We start from the raw sequence: 9,460 nt of genomic DNA, 5'->3' as shown, positions 1-9,460 counted from the left end.
GGGTCTCGAACCCGCGGGCTCAGGCAATCCATTCACCTCAGCCTCCCAAAGGCGTGGATTACAGGCTGAGCCACCAAGCTCGGCTATTTTGTAATTTTTTTTAACATTAGGAAAACTGAGTGAATGCAATGTGAACTCTCTGTGTTATTTTTGCAACTTTTCCCTAAACCCAAAGTTATATCAGAATTAAAAGTTGAAGAGAATACCCAATTAACCTAAAAAAAAAAAAAAAAAGGGAGGACAAAACACAGATGGGACAAATGAAAAACAAATAGCAAGATGACAGATTTTAAAAAGTCAGTTCAGTCTGGGCTCGGTGGCTCAGCCTGTAATCCCAGCACTTGGGGAAGCTGAGGAGAGTGGATTGCCTGAGCCTGTGGGTTCAAGACCCACCCGGGCAACTTGGCAAGACCTCATCTCTACAATAAATTTAAAAAATTAACCAGGCACGGTAGTGCACGCCTGTAGTTCCAGCTACTTGGAAGGCTGAGGCAGAAGGATTGCCAGAGCCCAGCAGGTGGAAGCTGCGGTGGCTAGGAGTGTGCCACAGCACTTCAGTCTGTGCGACAGAGTGAGACTCCAACTTAAAAAAAAAAAAAAGTCAGCCGGGCTCGGTGGCTCAGCCTGTAATCCCGCGCCCTTGGGAGGCTGAGGTGAGTGGATTGCCTGAGCCCGCGGGTTCGAGACCCGCCTGGGCAGCGAGACCTCATCTCTACAATAAATCAAAAAATCAGCCGGGCGTGGTGGCGCATGCCTGTAATTCCGGCTACTGGGAAGGCTGAGGCGGAAGGATCGCCGGAGTCCAGCCGGTCGAGGCTGCGGTGGCCGGGAGTGGCCACTGCACTCCATTCTGGGCAACAGAGTGAGACTCCAACTCAAAAAAAAAGGAACATTTTACATTACTCAGAGATTGTATGCTATTAGGGAATGATGGTAATTTCTTCAGTGTAATAATATAGTTATTGTTTGATATGTTATTTTGAACAGATGAGCACTGAAGTATTTACGAATGAGGGTCATATGTTGGCCAGTGATTTCAATTGTTTCAGCAAAATTATAGAAATATAATTTATTATACACCTAAAAGACATAATTAGAGCTAGGGTGACCATTATACTCTCTTGAACCTTAGGAATATTTGAAATATTTTTCATTAATTTGGAGAAAATTTAAAAGTTAATAATACATGTTGAGACATTTTCACAACGTCACATTGAATGAAACTGAAGCTTCCAGAGTATGTGTGTATAAGAACATGTCAGCGTATCAGTTGTGTGTGTCCTGTGTGTGAATGTGTTAATTTGTGGACAGCATTTGAGAGAGAGTTGTGTCAATATATGTAAGAGTATCTTTGTGTCACTGTTTTAGTGTATGTAAGTCCGACTGTGAATATGAATCTGTGTACATTCATTCATTCACTCAACAACAAATATGCTTGAAATAACAATCAGTCACTTTTCAAGGAAACAAAAATACAGCTGCAAACAATTAAAATCCCTGTGTTTGCCCTCACAAAGCTTGTATTCTACAGGATTGAGACTTGGCAATTAACATAAACATATTCTGTAATGTTGGTAAAAGGGTTGTGAACAAAAGCAAAGCAAGGTGGTCAGAGGGGGGCTGGGATGTCCACATGAGGCCAGCAGTGCAGGGAGGGCTTCCATGGGACCTCTGAGGAGAAAGTCTGGCAGGGAAGGATACTTGGAGCCGAGTCTTTCATCAGGGGAGTGGCAGTGCAGAGGCACAGAGGGGTGGAACTTGGGCAACCGGAAAGGATGACCCAGTGGTGGCCTGAGTCCAGACCCCATCACAGGGCCCCATCTGGGTATACTCAGTGGTCACTGGAGAGGGTCTTGCCAATGAGAGGGATTTTTCATGCAACGTGTTCTGAAAAGATCCTTCAAGATATTCCAAAAGGCTTACAGGGGAAAATTCCTCCCTCCCCAGACGACAGTCACCCAGGTCTCCTACCAGAGATGAATATGTCACCAATGTCTCACGTGATGTCCTTCCTGAAAAGAAGTTATACACGTGTTGTTACAAGTGCATTAAAGTTGAATTTATCTTAAACAATGTTTAAACTACTGGCGATTATATTAAAATGATACTGTGTCTGTATATCGATTATCTTTTTAACTTAAAAAGGCATATAAAGGCAAGCATGCTTGTTTTCTTCTAAAAGTTTTGGCCAATACTATCTAAAAATACCAAGATATATATTTTATGCCCTGATAATTATTTCAGAAACAGAGTATGAAGTGAAAGTTCAAACTTACATAAGACATTGAATATGGTGACTAGAAAATATGTACATTAATAAAAGAATGTCATATCTATGCAAAAAAGAAAGAAGGAGTACCAGAGAAAAAAATAGGGACTAGAAGAAAAAGTTTCTACTTTTCCATTTTCCACGGTGTTGCCATCAAGGGCTAGAACCAGGAGTTGCAGGAAGGAGGCCGAAACCTCAGGGACAGCACAAGGCCCCTGAGCCCTCCTCGCCTCAAACGCCCGTGGAGTCCAGGGCTGTTCAGAGCCTCCTTCATCCTCCAGATGCCCAACCCCATGTGGCCCAACTCTGACCGCCCAGACCCCTCCAGCAGGCTCAGTCAGAATCCGAGGGCAGCGCGGTGGCGCCCCCGTGTGGCCACAGGAATAAGGACAGAGGATCTGAGCTCCCATCTCACCTGCTCAGCCAGGACCTTCCCTGGGTACCCCTGGGTTCCCAGCAGCAGGACAGAGCCCTGCATAGAAGAGGGCACCACCTCCCATGTCAGGTTTGGGATCTGTGTTTCAAAAAATCCACGCTGATATAAAAGTTACTTCTGCATTGAGTGACAAAGGACTCTTCCCTTAGGGCAGAGTGAGGTCTCCTGGCCAGAGTAAGTGGTTCCTGGGTTTGAGTGGACACAGCAGACATATGAGATTCCATCACTCTTTTGGGATGAGACCTTGGACTCTGGAGTCTGTGTCACTTGCTTCTGCTGCTGCCTCTGTGGGTCGAGGGCCCTCCACCTGGGACTCAGTCCAGGGATTCTTAGACTCTGGGATCTTGGAGGAGTGGCCACTGGGGCCTTAGACCCAGGAAAGGGGAGGCTCCTGAGGAAGTGAAGACAGGGAGGAAATACAGACATCAGGGGGTAGAGTTTATGAGGAGAGGAAGGAGCCAGGGAGGGAAAAGGATGACATGGAAAGGACTGGCCTAGGGGTCTCCTGAAAGATCATGTTTGGAGAGGATATTCTGGGTCCTGGACCATAGAGAGGGAGGTGTCTGTGCCCCACCCATATGGATCAGTTGTTATCCTAAATTCCTGGGGTTTCCAGCATTCCGCTCACTGCCTAGAACTTCATGGCAGTGTCTGAGACAAATATTCAGTAACCCACTGTCACAGTGGCTTCCTTCCTCACCTATGATAGCTGGAGTCAGGTCAATAAGTCTGAAAGACCATGTACTGGACACAGAAGAGACAAGACACTATCATGGGTTATGAGGATCTTGTAGTAGGACCAAGGCCACCAACTAATATTTCCCAGGTTCCCAGGTGGCCTCTGCCCCCTCTGCAGTTCTCTGCCCACAGACCCAGGGATGTTGTCTCTTTCTCCTCTGGTGACACAAATACCTTTAACCTTGGTCTATCCTTCAAGCCCCTCTCTCTGCCATTCCCAGCCTCTGAACTTAGGATATCCACAGCCTCGAATTCAAATCCCATTTCTGCCTTATAGACCATGACTTTAGGTGTCCAGAAGCCTGGGGAGATTTCCCTGGAGCCCAAAACACTGCAGCTGAGCCTCGCTACCATCTGTGCAGCAGCCGCCACATTCCTGCAGCCTAGCTACTCCCATCTGGGCCCAAGAGGCATCAAAAATTGTTGGTGGTAAGGGTCTGCTGGGCTGCAGTGGTTGTGGGCTAAATTATGAGTCCGGGGCAGCACTGAGTAGTGTCTTAAAGGGCTCACTAAACCAGGACCAACTGCTGGACACCACACACACACACACACACACACACACACACACACACACACAGTACAGTCATGCTATGACTGAATTGTGTCCCTGAAAATTCATATGTAAAAGCCCTAACCTCTATTGTGATAACATTTGGAAATAAAGCCTTTAAGGAGAAAAGTAAGGTTAAATTAGGTCATAAGGGTGGGGCTGTACTCTCATAGGACTGTTGTTTACAAGGGGAAGAGACAACAGCAATTTCTCTTTTTCTGCATGCACACAGAGGAAAAGTCAGATGAAAACATAATGAGAAGGCAGCCATCTAAAATCCAAAGAGAGAGACCTCAACAGAAACCAATGTTCCAGGGCCTCGATCTTAAGATATTGTAATGGATTGAATGTTTGTATCCCCCTCAAATCCATATGTCAAAGCACTAAACCCCAATGTGACATATGATGAAGTAAGTGGGGACCTTCGGGGATAATTAGATCAGATGAGTTGAGTAGTTAGGGCCACCATGATAGGATTAGTGTCCTTATAAGAAGAGGAAGAGACTGGAGTTCCTGCTCTCTTTACCCTGTGAGGATATAGCAAGAAGACAGCTGTCTGCCAGCCAGGAAAATAACCCTCACTAGGAATTGAACCTGCTGGCTTCCTAATCTCAGACTTCCAGGTTCCAGAATTATGAGAAACTAATTTCTGTGGTGTAAGCCACCATAGTCTGTGGTGTTTTGTTATGGCAGCTCGAGTTGACCCTCACAACCAAACACCAGTAACTGCCCCTTTCCAGTCTCAGATCCAGCTTTAAGAAATTCTTGTCACAGCATGTATTCATCTATTTACAAATATTTAGTGAATGCCTCTGGGCCAAACATTATTCTAGGCCTGTTGATCATTTAATAGAAAGACACAAACACCTGCTCCCTTACAGTCTGAGATGCTTACAGTCTGAGAGATAGACAAAATAAAAACAAAACAACAGTAGTAGATTATATGGATGTATTATAGCAACAAAGAATCTTAAAACAAAACAACAAACTTTTTATCTCTATTTCTGTGGGTTGACAGGGCTCAACTGGGAAGTTCTTCTGCTCCATGTGACACAGGCTGGGCCTGCTGTCATCTGGAGCCCGACTGCCCCAGAACATCCAAGAGGGCTCCCGTACTGGGCTGCAGGCAGTACTGGCTGTGGGCTGGGAGCTCCCTGGAGCTGTGAACCAGGTAGTTGGGTTCCCTTCCACCAGCTACTCCACATGGCCTGGATGCTTCCAACTCCACACCTGGGCTCTATGAGTGGGTATTTCAAGCAACCACACACATCAGAATCTCGGAGTCACATGTTCCAGCCACCTAAGCAAGTCACAGGTCCAAAAGGAGGGGATTGTCTCAGCTCTTGCTGGGGATGGAAAGGTCCCACTGCTAAAGTGCATGTGGGATGGGAAACATTATGGAGATCATCTTGTTTGGGGGCCAGCCCTCAAAAAGAGATTTAGGAAGTCCCTTGGAAGGTGTGATGGTGTTGACATTTCTATAAGGATAGATATTAAAGGAAAGAAAGAAGGAGGGATAGATATAAAGAGAAAGAAAGAAAGTGGACATCTGTTCAACGGATTGACCAGAAGCCGTTTATTGGGGGTTTACAGCTTGTATTTATCCCAAATTTTACACAGGCAGTCTTACAAGTCTTCCACGTGAACACAAGTCAGGTGCAGGAGGGGCGCCCCCCCACCCACCAGGTGTTTCCTCAGGCATGAGGAAGAACAATCTCAATTAAATCACAAAACTCTTACATGGACACAAAGCCAGGTGAATGGGGGGGGGGGCATCCCTCACCCACCAGGTGTTTCCTGGAGTAAGAGGAAGGGCAATCGCAATTAAATCACAAGACATTTACATGGACATAGAAACAGGTGGATGAGGGGCGTTCCCCACCCACCAGGTGTTTCCCAAAGCATGAGGAATGAGGATCCCAAAACTATCTCACTGTTCCTCATGCTTGGTTAATATTTCTCAAAAGCAGTACAACAACTCTAATATCATAATATTCTAATAATCAATAACTTTTAAAACCTATGCATACGCAACACCTAATAACCAACCTAAATCCCAATTCCTCTCTATTTTATGCTAATTCTATCTATACTATGGAAACTCTTAATTATAGCCCAAACCAATTCCTAAGGAATGTGGCCCAGCCCAAAGTTCGTGCTGGGCCTTTAGGAATGTTGCCCAGCCCAAAGCTTGTGCTGGGCCGTTTCTAGTAGCTGTAGATATTTATCTGTATTATTAAGGTTGAAACAGCATTTTGTATGTATATACTAATTCTACAAATATACTATTAAATCATTAAAGAAGCTTGTACTGTATTAAAGGCTCCCAAATGTGACCTGAGTTTGAATTATGTTAAGTTTAAAGCCGAAACCGCCGTCTGTGAGAAACGGGAACAATGGACTCCTAAAGTAAGCCATGCCTGTTGTACTCTCAGAACTTCATGCTTAGATCACCAAAGTCCCTGCTAGGGGGATGTGCCAAAACAGCAAAGAAGGGAAGAGGCAATGGGCCTTCAGCTCCTGAACTCATCCTAGCGGTCTCAGGGTCTGCAGCCTGCCTGGATCCCTAACGGTCAGGCAGGCCTCCATGGCTGGCTCCCAACAATCTTGGAAAAAGCTTTTTTGTACTGAGAAAGTAATAGGAGATAGAAAAAAAAAAAAGCAAAGTCAGGAATCAATGCAAAGTAATACAGGTGACAATTTTAAATAGGGTGGTCAGGTGGGCCTCATGGAGGTGTCACTTGAGCAGACTTGAAAAGGAAAGAAACTGAACCGTGCAGATATTTGAAGGAAGAACTTTCCAGGATTGCCCTCGGCACACACCCAGGTCTCTGCACAGGGGCAGGTTCTAAAGCTGTGGTGGGAATGGAGGTGGGCACAATTATGAAAAGGCTTCCTGCGGGGAATGGTGAGGACCCAGGCCTCCCCTTCCTTTCTGGGGCATTAGAAGTCCTGGGGCTGAGGGAGGGAGGTCTCTGGTTTGTGGAGGAACACACAGGGGTGAGGGGGAGGCTGAGGTAAGTCCCACCCACACTCCACCTCTCTGCTCTCTCTCTCCCGCATCCAATGTCCCATCCCCATGGTGGGGGTCAGGGATAAGGAGGACCCTGAGGGCCACCACACCCTGCCATGCTGAGAACCTGGCTTCTCACCTGCCAACATCACTCTGACCTGGCTGCAGGAAGGGAAGGAACCTACCCTGGACTTGAGATTCAGGGGATCAGATCTGGGTCGGAGGCGAGACATACCAGGGCTGGGCAGGACTTTTTTTTCCTACCTGATGCAGTGATCCCAGGACTTGAGATGTAACAAAAAATGTCAGAAACAGGAGGGATTTCTGCACAAGTAACTGTATATATACTTTTAAATCATTGAGAAATAATTCCTAAGGGCCTGAAGGAGTGGGTTGTGCTTTCACTTCATCTGGAAAGATCAGGGTTAATGGTGAATGCAACTATATTGACTGATGGCCAGATAGCCCACTTGTTCTGTACCTTCATACCCCTGCCCTTTGTGACCAGGAGTAGACTGGAAGCAGATACTTACTAGAATAGTATTGCTGCCTGTAGCCTAGGCCAGCACAACACCCGAACCTACAGTCTCTTCCAAATTGAAAAATTTTTTTATATAAGAGGAGAAGGCCGGGCTCGGTGGCTCAGCCTGTAATCCCGCGCCTTTGGGAGGCTGAGGTGAGTGGATTGCCTGAGCCCACAGGTTCAAGACCCACCTGGGCAGCTAGACCACATCTCTACAATAAATCAAAAAATTAGCCGGGCGTGGTAGTGCACGCCTGTAGTTCCGGCTACTTGGAAGGCTGAGGCGAAGGGATCGCTGGAGCCCAGCAGGCGAGGCTGTGGTGGCCGGAAGCGTCCATTGCACTCCAGTCTGGGCGACCGAGAGAGACTCCAACTCAAGAAAAAAAAAAAAAGGAGAGAAGGAGGAAGAATAGATGTGGGTACATGAAGGAATAAATGGGTTTTGTAATGAGAAAAAGCCAATATTACATGAACTCCTCAAAAGAGGTGTTAAATGATTATATTGTCTCTTAGTTCAATTATACCAGATGTCTAAAAGTGCTAAGACACATGTTGCTGAGACCATTCCTGCTATTTGACTGAACTAATTATTAAACTAAATAGGACTCTTGTAGCAGTATCTGTGGTTAGCCAGGCAAGGTGGCTCATGCCTGTAACCTAGTGCTTTGAGAGGCCAAAACAGAAGGATCACTTAAGGCAGGAGTTCAAGACCAGCCTGGGAAACATAGTGAGACCCCATCTCTTCAAAACTGTTTAAAAATTAGTCAGAAGTAGTGGCAGAAGGCTGGAGTAGGAAGATTCCTTGAGCCCAGGAGTTTGAGGGTATAGGGAGCTATGATCCCGCCACTGCATTGCAGCCTGGAGAATAGAGCAAGACCCTGTCTCTAAAAATATAAATAGGTAAATAAATAAAATTTTAAAAGATGTGATCAAAGACAAGGGGGTGATCTGTGGTACAGGAAAAACATTTGTTCTTCCTCCCTTTTTCCTATCAGGCAGGTCCTAAAACCCTCGCAAGATCTTCAGTGACAAGCACATCATTAGCGGGCTAACAGGATGGCTCTTGACTGAGGGGTTCCTAGATAACTTTAAGATGAGGACTGGCTGCCAGAAACACCAGGCTGTATCTAGGGTATTGTTGGAATTTTCAGCTTCATCCTTAACCTTTTGGAAGAGAAGAGAAGCTGAAAGTTGAGTTCAACCACTAATGGCCAATGAGTTAAGCAATCTTGCCTACATAATAAAACTTCCATAAAATCCTCTAGACAATGGAGTTTGGAGAGCTTCCCAAATGGTGAACACATCCCCATGCTGGGAGAACAATGCACCCCAGCTCCATGGGACAGAAGCTTCTGTGCTCAGGACCCTCCCAGAACTCACCCAGTGTACCTCTTCATCTGGCTGCTCATTTTTAAACTTTATGATATATAAGGCTTAAATGTTTCCCTGAAAAAAGCATTTGTTGGAAACTGAATCCACGAAGCAACAGTGCTAAGAGGTGGGGCCTCTGAGAGATGACTGGGCCATCCAGGCTCTGCCCTCATAAATGCCAAGCCCACAGATCTTACCACCTTCCAACAAAAACACTTTCCTTATTTAATCTGCTTAGAGTATATCTATCATCTGTCTCTTCCCTCTAGACCATATGCTCAAGACCAACAATTTTTCTGTTGTTAATGATGTTTCTCAGATGCAAAAACAGTCTATCATTTATCTGGCAACAACAAATATGTACTGGAAGAATGATCATGTAAACACACTATCTTTGTTAATGCAGCCTTAGTTCAAGGGCTGTTTTATGAAACCTACAGCACAATGTCCTCTTACACGGACATCAATGTCACCTGTGCATTTTTCACCAGTGCTGTTGTGTGTCCCTCCCTCCACGCATTCTGCAACACCAACCCTCCTGCACACAGCAACTCACAATT

This window comes from Carlito syrichta, unplaced genomic scaffold (genome assembly GCF_000164805.1).
Source record: "Carlito syrichta isolate Samal-C Ts95f unplaced genomic scaffold, Tarsius_syrichta-2.0.1 Scaffold316450, whole genome shotgun sequence".
Classification (NCBI taxonomy): domain Eukaryota; kingdom Metazoa; phylum Chordata; class Mammalia; order Primates; family Tarsiidae; genus Carlito; species Carlito syrichta.
Note: the sequence above shows the minus strand (reverse complement) of the source record.